The sequence below is a fragment of the Hippocampus bargibanti genome, linkage group LG08 (assembly GCF_051943395.1).
Source record: "Hippocampus bargibanti isolate YZ-2025 linkage group LG08, ASM5194339v1, whole genome shotgun sequence".
NCBI lineage: Eukaryota > Metazoa > Chordata > Actinopteri > Syngnathiformes > Syngnathidae > Hippocampus > Hippocampus bargibanti.
Genome location: NC_142741.1, coordinates 1,655,976 through 1,674,452, shown reverse-complemented (window position 1 = coordinate 1,674,452; position 18,477 = coordinate 1,655,976). Strand labels below are relative to the sequence as shown.

Sequence of the window (18,477 nt, the reverse complement as noted above, 5' to 3'; positions counted from 1 at the left end):
AACGACACATCACTCATTGTGGCGCTCCGTGTGTATCCTAAAACAAGTTTTTATGCCAGGGTAAAATTAAACTAATTTTTCATATTTTTGTTGTGTGCTATGTATGTATTATGTGGAGAGTATTCAATATTTATAAAATTCATAACAGCTGTACAAGGCGAATCTTAAAGCGATTGGGTTTGGAATGTGTTCACCGCATTGAAAAGGGGTCCACTGAACCCCCACATCCTGGCCTCCAAACTAAAATGATGAAATGACCTGAGCCCAAATGACATTATTTTTAAATGCGTTCTTAATGAGTCGTCCGCTGTAAAATATAAATTTCGATTACATCCAATTAACCCCAATCAGCGCCACCTAATCTCCACCCCCATTTTTTTTAATTTTATTTAATGGTTGGCTGCCTTTTCAACCATTGATTAGGCTGAATGAGCAGCACTTCTAAATGACCACCTCCAAGGCGACAGGAAGTGTTGGCCTTAATAGCCACGGCGTGGCCATTCCACCTGTGTGTGCACATCTCGCCGCTTTAACAGGCAAGATCAACTTTAATATCGCCCGGGCTGACGGGAACCTCTCCCGACATTGATTTAGACTTCACAGCGTTGACTTCCGAGAGAAAATGTTAAGTAGAAATCTGCCATCCATGAAGGCTGCCTCATTATTTTCTAATTACAATGTATTTAGGCCCTCCAGTCGGCACGCATGATTATACATAATGCCGCTCAAATTTGTACGCGCTACGTGGAGAGTCCGTAAAGGGGAGCGTTAGAGTGCGTTTTTAGCCCACGTTGAAACAAAATGCTGAAAAGCCGAGACCTGCCGGCCATCACGAGAGCCATCACCAAGCGTTTCGCAATCTCTTGACATTTTTTTGAAATTTGAGTCTACCAATTGACAAAATCAGCCTAAAGGAAAACAAAATGGAGGTAATTGTTTTCATCAAAAAAAAAAAAAAAAAAAAATTTATTTATTTATTTATTTAACAGTTTATTTCTTTAATAGTTTATTTATTTAATAGTTTACCTGTGTAGTATTTATTTATTTATTTATTTATTTATCCGTTTATTTACTTATTATATTTTTTTATTTATTTACTTATTTAATTGTTGACGTAGTTAATTGCTTCCTTGTGTAATATTTATTTATTTATCTATCAATCTCTATATTTATTGTCTTTTTATTTAGGATAATTTTTATTAATTTACTTATTTAATTCTTTACATAGTTATTTATTTATTTATTTATTTATTTATTTATTTATCTCTATATGTATTTATTTACGTATTTATTGAATTAATTAATTAGCTGTTTATTTATTTATTTATTTAAGAGTTTACTTGTGTAGTATGTATTTATTAATGAAATAATCTATATATTTATGTATTTATTATATATTTTAATGTATTTACTTATTTAATTATTTAGTTAATTGTTTACTTGTGTATTATGTATTTATTTATTGATCACTATATGTATTTATGTATGTATAAGTAATTGAATAATTAATTGGCCATTTATTTATTTAAATCATTACTTGTATACTATTTATTTATGTATTATTTTTATTTATCTATCTATATATGTATGTAGTATTTATTTATTTTATTGTTATTTATTTACTTAGTTAATATTTTACTTAGTTAATGGTTTACTTGTGAAGTATTTATTTATTTATCTATATATTTATGTATTTATTTAATTCATTATTTAATTGTTTCACTTTTATTTATTGATTTATTTATCCGCGTATCTGTCTATTTATTATTTATCCATCTATGAATGTATCTATGACTGGGTGGGAATCTGGCATTTCAGAGGGACTGTGTGAAGACTTTTTTTATATCCATTGCATATCATCAGTCTAAGATTGGAATGCGGCAGCCATTTGCCTGTTTTGTCTTTTTCCTCAAAAAAAAAAAAAAATGTGGGCAACTGCACAAGAGCGACAATGCAGATTAGAACTAAAATCAATGGTCTATTTCACCAGAAGCATCCTCCCGCCTTCCCTTTTGGCAGCCGACATCGGGATAAGCCCTCCCACGCACTCGGCCTTGAGGATTTCTCTCTTCTTTGGAGGAATTTGCTATTGCGTAACACCCAAGCGGCGGGCTAGCGGCGACAATCTTCTCGACGCAAGCCCCCCCCCCCAAAAAAAAAAAAAATGTATCAGAACTTCAGTTTCACCAGTGCGCTGGCTAAGACGGCGGCGTCGTTTCGAGAGCTTTGTCAAAATCACAACAAAAAATAAAACTTGTAAAGAGCCGCTACGGTCAACATGAGCGATGGATTAAAGGACAACCGGCACCTCCGGACAAGTGGCGTCCATACTTTGTAAAATGACTTCAAATGACTTCTACTGAGCGTATTTTACAAAGATTCCAGCACATATAGCTAGCTATATTTTACCTTTTAAGACTCTCGCTGAATATTCAGAAAGTCTTGTTTTCAAGTTGATGACAATACCCTAAGTGACGTCACCGAAGGAACGCCCCTGACCGAGAAAGCGACACACAATGCATTTTGGGTACTTTGTTTGGTCTGAAAACATTGTATTGATGGCGAAATTAGAAGGAAAAAACATAAATAACGCGATGGTGAATCGTTGTGTGTAGCAGCCAATTGCGGTAACACGCATAAAGATGTAAGTTGACACAAATTCCAGAGAAGAAGAGGAAGGATTAAAAGAAGAGGAAGAGTAATCAGTAAAAAAGCTTGCTATCTAGCTTGCTAGCTATTAGCTATCTTGCTGGTTTGCTAGCTAGCTAGCTAGCTAGCTAGCTATTAGCTATCTATTGGCTAGCCAGCTAGTTTTCTATCTGAGTTACTTCAGGGTTGAGTGAATGCTGGCGCGTGTGGCTGCCGCTGCTCACCCACAGAAAAACTTGTCCTGGGACTGTAAAGTGACCTTGAGAGTTTTGAAAGGTGCTTGTAAATGAAATTTATTATTATTATTATTATTATTATTATTATTATTATTATTATAATATTGGATAAATCAGCCCATTTCCAACGGAGCTTGTTCGCCATTTTGTGCATTTTCTGGGCGCTACATTGCTGTCATTGACGGCTCAAATTGATACGGAAGGACTTTTTTAATCGATGGCAAACATTTATGCTTTCCTCTTCAGAACTATTGGAATCATATTCATAATTGGATGAGTAACAAAAAAGCATCTTCTCCGAATCTGAACTCTTTGAAGCTATTGTTTTGATTCTGGAGCATGGCAGTTTGTGAAGGAGTATCCTGGCGTGATGTCACAAACAAGGGGGTGGGACTTTCTGAATCTGCTCAGTTTTGAGCTAATTTTCGGACAGTTTTGGGACACTAAGTCATTTTTATTGGTGTTTTGTATTTGACTAAAAATATCATCCTGCGTGTTTTGGGTATTTTCGATGCTAGAAAACGTTTTTCTGAGGTCAGTTAGCAAACAAAAAAATGGTGTCGGTTGTCCTTTAAGCAGAGGCACAATACGTCTTTGGAACGGCCTTCATCTGCGATTGTCTGGCCGCATCCAAACACGCCAGCTCTTCACTTTGACAGCGTGCATAAGAAAATAATTGCTTTATTTATAGTCGGTATGAAATTAAGCACACGTAATAGCCGAAGACAGCGCGGTTTAATCAAGCCCCCCCCCCTCCCCGTGATTCATGCTCGCAATCGGCATGGCAAAGTGAAAACGGGCCCCCCCCCTGCATTAAATACATTCCCTTATGACTCTATAAAGGCAAGTGGTCGGGCGCGCCAAACCACAGGTCATAAATTGACGGTCGTAAAAACAGCAACTGCGGCGACAGATACAGAAATTGAAAGCCGGCAACAAACATCGGACGCCGTTCGGCGTCGTAAAGTGCGACACAATTACGCTTCTCGGGCTGCGCTCCGATTGGCTCGCCAATTGAATGCTTCAATGCACGATTTTTGCCGCGGATCATATGATCGAATTCGTGTTTTGAGACTTTTGTCTTACAGCAGCGGGAAGAAAATATGTACAAAAACATTTATTTTATTACCAAAAAGTTAATTTTGAAGTTGAACAACTCCATTTAAAATAGATTTCAATACAAATACAAATACAAATGATAAAAATAAATATAATAATAAAAATAAAAATACTGCAATAAAAATAAAAATGACTAAAATAATAATGATTAAAATAATAATGATAAAAATAATAATCATAATCATAATAATAATAATAATAATAATGATAATGTTAATGAAGATAATGATAATAATGATAATACTAATAATGATAATAATGGTAATAATTATAATAATGATAAAAATACAAATACAAATAAAAAAATAAAAATGATAATAAAAATTTAAATGATAAAAATAATAATGATAAAAATAATTATAACAATGGTAATAATAATAATAATAATAATAATAATAGTAATAATTATAATAATGGTAATAATTATAATAATGATAAAAATACAAATACAAATACAAATTAAAAAATAAAAATGACAATAATAAAAATTTAAATGATAAAAATAATAATGATAAAAATAATGATAACAATGATAATAATAATAATAATAATAATAATAATAATAATAATCTTTTCCTTTCGGCTTTTCCCCTCAGGGGTTGTCACAGCGAATCAATGTCCTCCATCTATCCCGGTTTTGTGCATCCTCTTCTCTCACACACAATAATAATAATAATAATAATAATAATAATAATAATAATAATAATAATAATAATAATAATAATAATACATTTCATTTATAAGCACCTTTCAAAACTCAAGGTCACTTTACAGTCACAGGATAAGTTTTTCAGTGGGTGAGCAGCGGCAGCCACACGCGCCAGCGTTCACTCAACCCGGAAGTAACTCAAATAAATAGAAAGCTAGCTAGCTAACCAGATAGCCAATAGATAGCTAGCCAACCAGCGAGATAGTCATATAGCTCATACATAGCTAGCTAGTCCGTCAACCCCTCCCCGCCCCCATCTTCAATTTAAAAAAAAAAAGGCTCTCCCAAGGTAAAACGTTTGTAAGATAAAGCGTTCGTAAACCGAGGTATCATTGTATTCTGTGGGTCTTGCAATTTGAGTGAAAATGACAAAAACCCTGGCACAGGAGTGCACATCGTATGGCAGTGACTGAATTCATCTTTTGATGTGACCCAGTACCAAATGACTTGCGGACCGCTGACGGACCGCAGCCCGGGGTTTGGGGACCACTACCCTGGAGCATCACTTACATCTTGACAGCGATGTCCGCCGAACGCGGCATCAATCCCACTCATGGGTTTGACCTGCGTGAGATGCGGAAAGGCTGATTGGAGCATTAAGGTGCGAAGGCCCGCGACACTGCGATGACATGAGGTGTGGGAATCAAAGTAATTGGGACGGACTTTCGGATTTGGAACTTGGTGCTTTATTTCGATGGTGACTCAGATTCTTTATGACGGAAGGTTGCGGGATAATGAGATGGAGATGGAGAAGCCAGGCGGCCTCGGCGTTGTTCATATGCTTAAAGGACAACCGACACCATTTTTTTTCTTTCCTAACTGACATCAGAAAAACGTTATATAGCATCTAAAATACCCAAAATACGCAGGCCAATGCAAAACACCAATAAAAATGACTGAAAGTGTCCCAAAACTACTTCAAAATGACCTCAGAAAGTTTCCGTTTCAGAAGGTCCCGCCCCCTTGTTCGTGACATCACGCCAGGACGTCTTGCCTTGCTCTAGAATCAAAACAATGGCTTCAGATTCGGAGAAGATGCTTTCTTGTTATCAATAAGATTCAAATAGTTCTGAAGAGGAAAGCATACATGTTTGCAATCGATTAAAAGAGTCCTTCCGTATCAATTCGAGCCGTCAGGACTCCAATGTAGCATCCCAGAAAATGCACAAGATGGCGCCCGAGCTCCGTTGGAAACGGGCTGATTTGTCTGCTGGGAATTTGTGTCAACTACTATCAAATAGTAGTCTTTGTGCAACACACGATTCACCATCGCGTTATTTATGTTTTTTACTTCTAATTTCGCCATCAACATGAAATTTTCACACCAAACAAAGTACCCAAAATGCATTGTGTGTCACTTTCTCGGTCGGGGGCGTGCCCTCCGTGACGTCACGTCAGGAACCGTCACCAACTCAAAAACAAGACTTCCCGAATATTCAGCGCGAGACATAAAACGTAAAATATAGCTATAGGTGCTGTAGGGCCCTTGCGACATTTACATTTTTTTTTGCTTTACTGTACAATAGCCACCATTTTTGTCGTTTACCTTTATTTCAATGAATTGTTTGAGATGAAGAAATGACCAGGATAGTCTTCTATTTAAATGTCTTACATGATCACCATAGTATTGATTTTAGATATTTTTCTATTCATTTAATCTGAAAACCAAATTTCGCCAACTTTTTTGATGTCTATACAGGAAGTAAAAAAAAAAAAAACGACAATTCCCATTTAACTGTATCAAAGCGGTTGGAGTGGAGGGGCAGTGTCGGTGACGGGCTTTATGGGGGTGGGAGACCTTTGACCTCTTGGCACCCATAACAGAAGGTATATATCTCTGGAGGGTCAATTAGCATTTTCCTATAGCTTGATCTTGTTTGTTTAACTTGACACAGTGAAGAAAGGGCTGACATTGAGCGGAATCTGCTGCATTAATGTGTTTCATGTTCTGCATTCATCATTGTCACCGACCGCCGCTGTCATCGGAGAAAAGGAAGGCAGGAAGGCGCTGTTTGTGAGTGAACCCCCCCCCCCCCAAAAAAAAAGAAAAAAAAAATAACTGTGAGTCTAATTAAAAGTACATTTGGTTATGCTTTTTTGCACTTAAATGTCTTATTTACAATTTGGCATTAAACAGAAATGTAAAGAAAAGGAAAAAACACGGTGAGACTGAAGCAACGTAAACATACCGTTACCAACATCAATACGGTAGTTTCACCCAAAAACAGCCTCTACTGTAATAATAATAATAATACATAAATAAAATTAATAATAATAAAAAATAAAAAATAATAAAATAAAATAATAACAAAAAATACTACTACTACTACTACTAATAATACTTATAATACATTTCATTTATAAGCGCCTTTCAAAATTCTCAAGGTCACTTTACAGTCACAGGCTTAGTTTTTTTGTGGGTGAGTAGTGGCAGCCACAAGTGCCAGTGTTCACTCAACCCGAAAGTACAAGTAGATATTGTAGCGCCTTACAATGTGGTGTAACTTATACTTGGAAAACGTTGATACTGTATATTGATATATTATATCATGAAAACGTTGTTCATTCATATGGGGTGCGCCTTATACTACGGTGCAACTTATATATGGAAAAAGTTTAAAAATACACCATTATATACTTCAGTGCGCCTTATACACTGGAAAATATGGTATTTGTTAGCTTTCTTTCATAGTTTGTTAGCAATAAGCTAAACGGATTTCGTCAAAGCAAAGCTTTGTTGTTTTGATCACGTACCGTGTAATTCACAGGTGTCAAAGTCAAGGCCCGCGGGCCAAATCCGGCCCGCCACATCATTTTTTTCGGCCCGCGAAAGCAAATCAAACTTGTTAAATTGCACGATGATTGCTAAAATCTGAGCCAAAATTTCACATTTTTGGATGTCAACCACAATAAAAGTCATTATTCTTGACTTCAGATTTGAAAACGAGTTATTCATTAATTTGCTGTGTGCTCTATATGTAATATTTGAAGGGATTTAAACATTCTAATGGGTTCCCCAAATTCATAACGGCCCTCGAGAGGAAACCATAACTACAATGTGGCCCGCGGCAAAAAAATGACTTTGACACCCCTGGTGTAATTGTTTATGTTTAGATTGGCAAATAGGAGGTTGAAGCTTTTGTTTTGAAAAAAAAAAAAAAACGATCTGCCAAACCGCAACTTGCCGTGAAGCGAATTCCCGCATTAACGACTTGCCTTTCAAATGTTGGCTCTCACGTCAAAGCAAAGTCGGATGGCACGTGTTTACCCGTCACCACCGCGGTAAACAAAGTAGTCCACCCGATGCGTTCCCGTGGCTTATTATGAATGTCGCTGACCGCGGCGACCACAACGGCAATAATCCCGTAACGTCTCTTTCCCCCCGTACCGCTCCCTCAATTCCGATTGCGGTATTCCCGCGCATGCATTGGATTGACCTGACATTAACCCAAATACATTTGATCTTTAAGAGCCATAAATTGTCTTTTTGTCATTAGCATAGGTTAATGACGGAGATTTTAGCTCCGTAGCGTTTAACCACGTTGAGATTGCAATAATAACAAAAAGCGACGCACAAAAAAGCCATTCATGCCGCCGGCGCGAGCGCTAAATAGGCATTGTTTTGATCTGGCTATTCCTGTCGGGACTTGTGTTTGCATTGCTGGATTATCAGCACGCTTACCTCAGCCGCACTTGTGATACGGCCCGATTTTGCTGAGGCGGGCGCAAACCGTGCCCTTCCTGGCATTCTCTGAAAAGTAAGTCAGCAAACGTGCGGGACTTTAAGGTTTTTTTTTTTTTTCCAGACAATAGTGTTATTTTTTTGTTTTGTTTTTGGGGTGGGGGTGAAGAGAAGAACTCTTTCTTGGTTGACCGTTTCAGGTCAACTTGGATCGAATTCATTTTGATCATCTTTGTTAGCGGAACAGAGGGGGTTGAAAATGTACACATGTATCTCTAATTTTATTACCATATTTTCCAGTGTATAAAGCGCACCGGAGGATAAGGCTCACCCTCAATGAATGGTGTATTTTCAAACTTTTTCCACATATAAGGCACACCGGAGTATGAGGTGCACCCCCAATGAATGAAACATGTTTTCATGATATAATATATCAATATACAGTATCAATGTGTTCCAAATACAGTGATACCTCGGTTTACGAACCCCTTGGCTGATGAACTTTTTGTTTTACGAACGTTAAATTTATGACAATTTTAACCTTGACATACGAACTATTTTTCGGGATACACACGGAGCTGCCACAATGAGTAGATTGTCTTCTACTCCCCGCCCCCAGTCTTCGGTTAAAGCCACCTGATTGGTCAAGAACGCAGCAGTGAGGGGAGGTGGTTTAAACATTAAAGGTACAGAGAGAGAGTGAGGAAATGAATAGAAAACAGTGAAATTTGGACTCGTTTCAACTTTGATAGTTCAAGGGCAGAGTGTAGACTGCAAGGTTAAAATATCCCATTAATCAGGCTCCACAAATAACCCGCACAAGCCATCTGTACACTTGATGCAAAAAGCTATCAACCCAGCTAAACAGAACACAGTTGATGAAGAACAAGGTAAAATGATGGCAGAGAAAGCACCTACAAGGGATCATTCCTCAAGATTGTGAAAGAAGAAGGCTGCGTTCCTCATCAAGTGTTTAATGCTGAGGAAACAGGTCACTCCGTTCCATCAAGCCATCAACGACCATCACAAAGGTAAATAAAACAACTTTCTTATGCAGTACAGTGTATTTCTTTAATTGTAATACCATAGCACATTTATTATACATAAAATAAAGTATTTTTGTGTAGTTTTAAGGCTTAGAAAATTAGAAAATTATGTTTTATGGGGACCTGGGAACGGATTATTCTCATTTTAATGGTTTCCTATGGGTAATTAATTTTTGAGATACACACTTTTCGCCTTACACACTCTGTCTGGGAAACAAGTTCGTAAGCCAAGGTATCACTGTATAAATTGCACCACATATTATATATTTAATAATAAAATATATTTTATTTATGCTAATTTGCAAGGATTTCGAATTGTCCCCCTTCTTTCATGTGACATCTGCGCCATGAAAAATCTGATTTTCTCAGTTTCTGTGGGGTCGGATCACTCTGCCCTGGCTCTCCAGATGTTTGGGCCACCTGGAATAAAGGCACAGAAAGAAAAACAAAACCTGGCCGGTGTGATGCAGCCAGACTCCAAACACGGCCTTCCGACTGATGGCGGCCCCCATGGTGCGCCACGCTGCATTTAAATCGCACCTTTTGATACTGGATCAATACCAGGGATTAACAGTCCGCTCACTCATGGGCAGATGCTGCTGGGAGACAGCATGCTTTGACTGTGATACATTATTTGGCACAACTAAACAAAGAATTTAGCCCAATTCCAACCGTTTTGTGACTTTTTTTTTTTTCACCAAAGGTCATGCGTGCGTTGTCAAAAAATATCAGCATATTGACCTTTTTAAACATTCCGGAAACATTGAAATCACAGATTAGGCTTTCTTGCCGTGTGGGGCGGAAAAGGGTTAAAATTTAGCACAGCGAAATTGGTGTAAGAATTTACATACATAAAGAAACAGATAAATATCAATAAGCGACAATTTTTTTTTTCCGATAAATATTGGCTCCTGTTTACGTTTGACTTGACATGTGCAAAAATGTCTCCACTACAGTGCCAGGGTTTGTGTCATTTTCACTCAAATTGCAGGACACGCAGCAGGGCGATGGTACGAAATCAGCATTTAGTGTGAATATTTCCTAATAGCTAGCTAGCTATCTAGCTAGCTATCTCGCTCGCTAGCTCTTTGCTATCTAATTGCTATCTAGCTCATTGGCTGGCTAACTAGCTAGCTATTTATTAGCTATATGGCTAATCTAGCTGGCTGGCTTGTTATCTAGCTGGCTAGCTATTGGCTATCTCTTACTTAGCTAGCTAGATTTTTATCTATTTGAGTTACTTCTGGTTTGAGTGAACGCTGGCGCCTGTTGCTGCCGCTGCTCACCCACAGAGAAACTTATCCTGTGACTGTAAATAATAATAATAAAAATGTTCATTTCTAAATGCCTTTCAAAGTTTTGAAAGGTTCTTATAAATGAAATATATTATTATTATTATTATTGTTATTATCATTATATTGACATTTAGGACTACATAAACTTAACTTCAGCATAAGAAACCTTAGACCTTGCATCAGAAAAAAAGTTAATTCCTAAATTATGTGGATCTGGAGTTATCTGACCTTGAAATGGGGGCGGGTGTACAAAATAAAATACGAAACTGATCTATATAGCGCTTTAACAACAGCTGAAGCTGAAACAAAGTACTAACATGGACACAAGGCAAATACTGCCCCCTCATGGAAGGCAAAAACATTGCCAGAGGTCGGACCAGCGCTTTATCGGCACCCCTACCCCGCCAGAAAAACCAAAACTCGAACAAATTTGCGAATGCCGCTTCAAATACCGTATAAATTCGGGAATGGCAGCGAATGAGTTAACACCAACAATACATCCGCTATACACCAAATTTAAATAATGTAATCACATGTGCATGTTTGCCAATTGTTTTTATGTCTCCTAACATAGTGACATATGAAAAAAAAAAACCATTAAATATTAATCCATGATTGTATATTGATTGGGAAAAAAAAATAGCTGCCACCGTAATGGCCCGGTTGATATTTCGGGAATCAAACAATGACAAAGTCGTTACCAAAGGTCATTTTTTAAACATTTATGGCGGCTGAGTAGCAGAAGGCCTCGCGTGGGCCATAAAAAGATGAAGACCAGGGTGGATATTTGTGATGCGTGAACAACATCTCGAGAGGTAGAGTCAACCAAAGCCATTGGTTCTTCAAATAGGTCTCAGGAAGTAGATGAAGACTAAAAAAGGCGGCCCAAATAGAAAATGTAAACAATTAACAGTGATACCTCCGCTTATCAACTTAATTGGTTCCCCGAAAGTGTGTGTAAGGTGAAAAGTTGGTCTGCCAAACCTTTATTTCCCATAAGAAACCATTAAAAATGAGAGTAATCCGTTCCCAGGTCCCCACAAAACATAATTTTCTACTAAATAAGCCTTAAAAGTACACAAAATATACCTTCTTTTATGTATAATATATGTGCTATTGTATTGTAATTAAAGAAATAGACTGTACTATATAATAAAGTTGTTTTATTGACCTTTGTGATGATAGTTGTCAATAAATGATTCGAGTTCATCATACATTTTGGACAGCCACCCTCATTTCAAGCTCATATAACTCCAGACCCATATAATTTAGGAATTAACTCTTTTTTTCTGATAAAAGAAAAGAGTCTAAGGTTTGTGTATTTTCTACTATTACTATTACTACTACTACTATTACTACTCATTTTCTACTAAATAAGCCTTAAAACTACACAAAATATACCTTATTTTATGTATAATAAATGTGATAGTCTTGTCATTAAAGAAATAAACTGTACTGTATTAAACGACTTTATTATTAAAGTCGTTTTATTGACCTTATTATATTTACAATTTTTTTACTATATTATTATTATTAGTATTATTTATTATGTTATTTTATATTATTTTCATATTTTCTATGTATTATTGTCTATTATGTTACTTCCGGGTTGAGTGAACGCTGGCCCGTGTGGCAGCCGCTGCTCACCCGCAGAAAAAATATCCTGTGACTGCGTCCTTGAGACTTTTGAAAGGTGCTTAGAAATGAAATGTATTATTATTATTATTATTATTATTATTATTATTGTTATTATAAGCAAACACACAGTACCTTGGTTTGTGATTTAAGCTTCTCAAATCATTTTTCTCCATTGAAATGAATGGAAATGCCATTAATCTGTTCCAGCCTGAGCATATTATCATTATCATTATCATTATCATTATCATTATCATTATCATTATCATTATTATCATTATTATTATTATTATTATTATTATTATAAGCAAACACACAGTCTCTTGGTTTGTGATTTAAGCTTCTCAAATCATTTTTCTCCATTGAAATGAATGGAAATGCCATTAATCCGTTCCAGCTTGAGCCTGCCAAGAAGGAGACAAAGTTTGAATGTCATCCCTTTGCGCCAAGAGTTCGCCCGAGATCAAACGAACGAAGGCCTTGCTAGCTTGTCACAGCGCTTCTCCACATTCAAGCCTCACACCACCATCTCCCCTTCAGGCACGGCGGCCGGGCTGACGTGTGGCGTATGTCTGGGCGAGAATCTGCTAAAAGTCCCGTGGTCATCAAATGAGCAACGGCAAGCCAGCGGCTTGAGAAAAGTAGAGAGGCGAAGGAAAAAAAAATAGGGGAGTGGGTTAGCGGGGGTGCAAGTGTGAAGTGATGGAGGAGTCCGTCCTTGCCTGTGGTGGTGCTCCTTGGCTTATTTGTCTGAGGAGAAAACAGGGTCCTTGGACCAGAGGGCTTTGTCACAACGTGTGAAGGTGACACCTCGGAGGACCTCGAACGCATTCGGACGACGCGTTTCCTGAAGGGGGAAAAGCAGTGACGCCCGTCGTGGCCGCATCTCACGGTGACACTTGATTTCGAGCCCTCGGATGCCTTCGCGGACTCCACCGCTCACTTTTCGTGACGGTTTGAACGCACCCTTTTGTTCACTTCTCGCAGCCATACAACTTTGCGGTTTAGCGCGGCAGGCAAAAAAAAACGGCATTCAGAGTTTATGAGTCAGGCGAACAAAGGAGGCATCAGTGAGAAGTGCTCGGCCTTCGCGATGGCAGTATGAAAACGATTTCTACTTCTGGCTGGACGATCTTTTGAGCCCACGTGTCTGGAGAAAACACCACCGGTCGTTCAGTGACCCCTGCAAATTCGGGTACAGTGATACCTTGGCTTATGAACTGAATTGGTTCCCAGACAGAGTGTGTAAGGCAAAAAGTGTGTATCCCAAAAAATAATTTCCCATAGGAAACCATTAAAATGAGAATAATCCATTCCCTGGGCCCCACCAAACATAATTTTCTAATTTTCTAAGCCTTAAAACTACACAAAATAGACCTTATTTTACGTATAATAAATGCGCTATACTATTATAATTAAAGAAATAAACTGTACTGTATAACAAAGTCTTTTATTTACCTTTGTGATGGTCGTTGATGGCTTGATGGAATGGAGTGGCCGGTTTGATCAGCATTAAACACTTGATGAGGAACGTAGCCTTCTTCTTTCACCATCTTGAGGAATGATTCCTTGTAGATGTTTTCTCTGCCATAATTTTACCTTGTTCCTCATCAATTGTGTTCTGTTGAGCTGGGTTGATAGCTTTTTGCATCTAGTGTACAGATGGCTTGTGAGGGTTATTTGTGGAGCCTGATTGCTGGGAATTTTAACCTTGCAGTCTACACTCTGCCTTTCAACTATTGAAGTTGAAACTCTCTCACTCTTCACTGTTTCTACTTTGTAATTTTCTAAGCCTGTAAACGTTTTCCGTCGACTTGTAGCTGCTTCATTTTTTCCGATCAATCATTTCTTCTTTGTCAATTTCAGAGCGCCATCGAGTGGACAAGCCGGGCATTGCACGCGTCGAAAGTCTGAAAAGAGGTGGATTCTTCAGAACAGGTAACTAAAATTCCTTGTCATCGTAGCGTTTTGTGGCTGTGTAGTCGTGTCTTAGGTGAAAATCGAAAAAAACATCGTAAAAAACAAAATAAACGTACAGATTCCAGGTTTAATCAAGAATGTAAAGTTCAAATGTTTTACTGTAAATAGCTGGACAAAACGACGTCTCGTATCTATGTTTGCATTGTCGACGATCCTCACATCCCATCGGAACAGAAATTAGCTTGGCGCAGTCGGCGATGAGTTAATATTGAGAAATTGCGAAAGTGCGGAAACAAGTCTCCCACGGACTAATCTTGTGCTGAGCGCAGCCATGATAACGATGATGGATTAGAAATACACCATCGTATTGGGATTACAGTGCGATTAACTGGAGGAGGGTGGAGGAAGAGGGTGGGGGTTTTGGGAAGGGGGGGGGGGGGAGTCTTGAGGAGGCAGACCGACCATCAAGCTAATCAATCAAATAATGGCGACAAGCCCTTGTCTCCTGGAAACAATTAGAGCACTTGTGTGGAATCAATAGCCCCCTGCATTCTGTTTAGATACCCAGCGCTCACTCTTTTCAATAAAGCCTCCAACGATTTTCACTAAGCCCGCCCAGTCGGCAGAAAGGGGCCATTTCAGGCCGGGCGGTGGGGAACAAAATACATCAAACGGGCTCCGGGAAGGTCCTCGTCAAAATTGATCATGTGACAAGGGGTTGTTAGTTATTTATTCATTTGTTTATTTATGGATGTGTGCATGAATTCATGTATGTACTGTATGCATGAATGCATGTATATACTGTATGTATGTATGTATGTATGTATGTATGTATGTATGTATGTATGTGTGCATGTATGTATGTATGCATGCATGTATGTACTGTATGTATGCATGTATGCACTGTATGCATGTATGTACTGTACGCATGTATGTACTGTATGTATGCATGTATGTACTGTATGTACGCATGTATGTACTGTATGCATGTATGTACTGTACGCATGTATGTACTGTATGCATGTACAGGTGTGCATGTACAGGTATGTATGTACAGCGATGTTTGTACGTATGTATGTACGTATGTATGTATGAATGTATGCATGTGTGCGTGTGTATGTATGTATGCATGCAATAAATAAATACATAAATAATATTTATTTATTTATTTACTTGCGCGCGCACACACACACACACACACACACACACACACACACACACACACACACACACACACACACACACACACATATATATTCATTTTATTTATGTATTTATATTTATATAGGTCATTATTGAATGTCCCACACCAGTTTGCAAATATAATGGGGATGGCGGGAGCTTTTTTTCTTCTGGAGTGTTTTTTCGGGCGAGGCGGGCACGGGCGTGAGGGTGGGGTGGATCCAAAACCAGACATGGTGACATCGGAAAGAAAAGCAAAGTAAGCGTTGGGATCAAAGCGCTTCATAAAGTTGCTCCGAGAAATAGTCTTGCATGGTGGAGGTGTATTCCTGTTGCCAACACCCCCCACATGCATAATTAAAGGGAGAATTTGTATCTGTCTGCACTCTGTGGCCTCTTGATGAATTAATATCTGGGTGGAAGTGCGACACAGCCATCAGATTAGCTCATTTATTTCTGTCAGCTTGCTTGCTCCATCAGCTATTTGTAAATCGGCGAGAGTCGGATTGGAAGACTGTGAGGGAGTGTTGGATGGAGGGAGGGAGGGAGGGAGGGAATTGTGGGCGGAGGGGGGGGGGGATTTGGAGATTGTTGGACATGTATTTATGATCATAAATGGCTGTTATGAATTATGTCTGATGCCTATTGTGCCTCAAGTGGAAGCGTATGGTGACAACTCATTTTTTTAGGGTGGGGGTGTGTGTGGACAGTTGACAGCGGGATACTCGGAAAACAGCCATCAAGTATGTTTGTAAATTCCAACGTATAATTGATTGGGGTGAAAGCGTTCCAGATTTAAAGAAAAAAAAAAAAAAGGATTATTGGAAATAATAATAACTCATTCACTGCCAGACGACGTGCAAAAATGTGTCCACTCCAGTGACAGAGTTTTTGTCATTGTCACTCAATTTGCAGGACCCACAGAATATTGATTTTTAGGATTACATAAACATTAAATGCGGCGTAAGAAACCTTAGACTCTCTTCTTTCATCAGAAAAAAATGAGTTAATTCCTAAATTATATTCGACTGGAGTTATATTATCTTGAAATGGGGGCAGCTACACAAAATACAATGCAATACATACATATTGGTTAATTGTTATTGTTTACAACAAACAAATTCGAATGGCGCTTTACGTCATATTTTCAATTCCCGAATAAAATTGTGAATGGGAGTCAAGGAGTTAAGAAAATTACGGCACTTAAAGGACAACCAACCATTTTTTTTTTTGTTTCCGAACTGACACCAGAAAAACGTTTTATAGCATCTAAATACCCAAAACACGCAGGATGATATTTTTAGTCAAATGCAAAACACCAATAAAAATGACTTAAAGTGTGCTAAAACTGCAACAAATTGAGCTGAAAATTGTGGATTTTCAGAAGGCCCCGCCCCCTTGTTCGTGACATCACGCCAGGACATCTTGCCTTACTTGAGAATCAAAACAATGGCTTCAGATTCGGAGCAGATGCTTTCGTGTGACTCATCCAGTTATGAATATGATTCAAATAGTTTTGAAAAGGAAAACATACATTTTTGCAACCGATTAAGAAGTCCTCTCGTATCAATTTGAGCCGTCTGGACTCCGATGTAGCGTCCCAGAAAATGCACAAGATGGCGCCCAAGCTCCGTTGGAAATGGGCTGATTTGTCTGCTGGCAAAATAGTTCAATCAAATCGTAGTCTTGATAAAACACGCAACGATTCACCATTGCATTATTTATGTGTTTTTCTTCTAATTTCGCCATCAACACGAAGTGTTCAGACCAAACAAAGTACCCAAAATGCATCTCGGTCAGGGGCGTTCCTTCAGTGACGTCACATCAGGAATTGTCACATACTCAATAACTAAGACTTCCGGAATATTCAGTGCGAGTCTTAAAAGGTAAAATATAGCTATATGCCGTGGAATCTTTGTAAATTACGCTCAGTAGAAGTCATTTGAAGTGATTTTACGAATTATGGACACAACTTGTCCGGAGGCGTCGGTTGTCCTTTAAAATAAAATCGTGTCAAGGCACCGATTCTGGCCATGGAAGTGAAATGTGTGTATTTTATTTTATTTTATTTTATTTTTGATGGGGGGGACCGATTTTCTGTAAAGTCAAGCAAGTTGAGAATGAAGAAAGCGGTCCTTAAATTACTAAAATATAAAAGGGAGAAATATATCAAATTAGTTCGAATTAGACAGAACCCCCCTTGAAAAATAAATTTAAAAAAAAAAGGAAAATTTGAGTCAGCGTGTCCATTTGAATTTGAAAAAACAGCCCCGGTCACATGAAGGTCTTTGAAGGTGTCTTGCCGATGACAAATGTGACAAATATCGAGCCTCTTTTCCGACGAAAGTCCAAAAGCAGTTTGGGTGTCGGCGACGCGTTCCAAGATGTCAGCGTTGTCATGTAGACTCCAGTTGCAAACGCCAGGGTAACTAACGAGACGACTGCATTAACCTTTGCTTTGCCGCTGAGGGGAGGGCACAAACAACCCCACTCCCCCTTCCTCACCCCCACCTCACCCCCGTTCAAGGGACTCTCATAATCAGGCTCCTGTCACGACTGTTTCCAGGAGATTAATTCAGCTGGTTTCAATTCCATCCGCCGTGCTCCTCGTAGCCTCAACCCGGCGGTACATGGCGGCGCTCCCGTTTCGCACATGGCAACGAGTCAATTGAACTCGGATGGTGGGGTCGGGGTGACTGAGAGGGGGGGGGGGTAGGTCACAGGAATGCCCTTCCCCCTTTGCACAAATAACATCAACGGAGACAAAAGTGTCAAAAAACGCTATGATGGAAGGAGAGTGCAAACTCTCTGTCGGGGCCTTAGAAAGCAATGGCGTCTTGTTTGGCAACCCCCCCCAAGACCCTTCAGAAGGTTGTTATCTTCCTCATAAGATGGCAAGCAAACTAGATCCTGGTCATTGGCATTGAATTTCACCGAATACCCAAAAATAAAGGAGGACCTCAATGTCGATAGATGCAATTGACCAAAAATAAATAAATAAATA

The 18,477-nt window shown here is 38.6% G+C and overlaps 1 long non-coding RNA gene across 8 annotated transcripts in view; it reads left to right on the top strand.

Moving 5' to 3' along the window:
- LOC148894251 (uncharacterized) overlaps nucleotides 1-18,477 on the top strand; it is a 90,582-nt gene that overhangs the window by 68,085 nt on the left and 4,020 nt on the right. For all 8 annotated transcript variants that reach the window (XR_016115770.1, XR_016115772.1, XR_016115766.1 and 5 more), the window contains one exon: nucleotides 14,238-14,309. This is a non-coding gene — a long non-coding RNA (uncharacterized LOC148894251). The remainder of the gene's footprint in view (nucleotides 1-14,237; nucleotides 14,310-18,477) is intronic.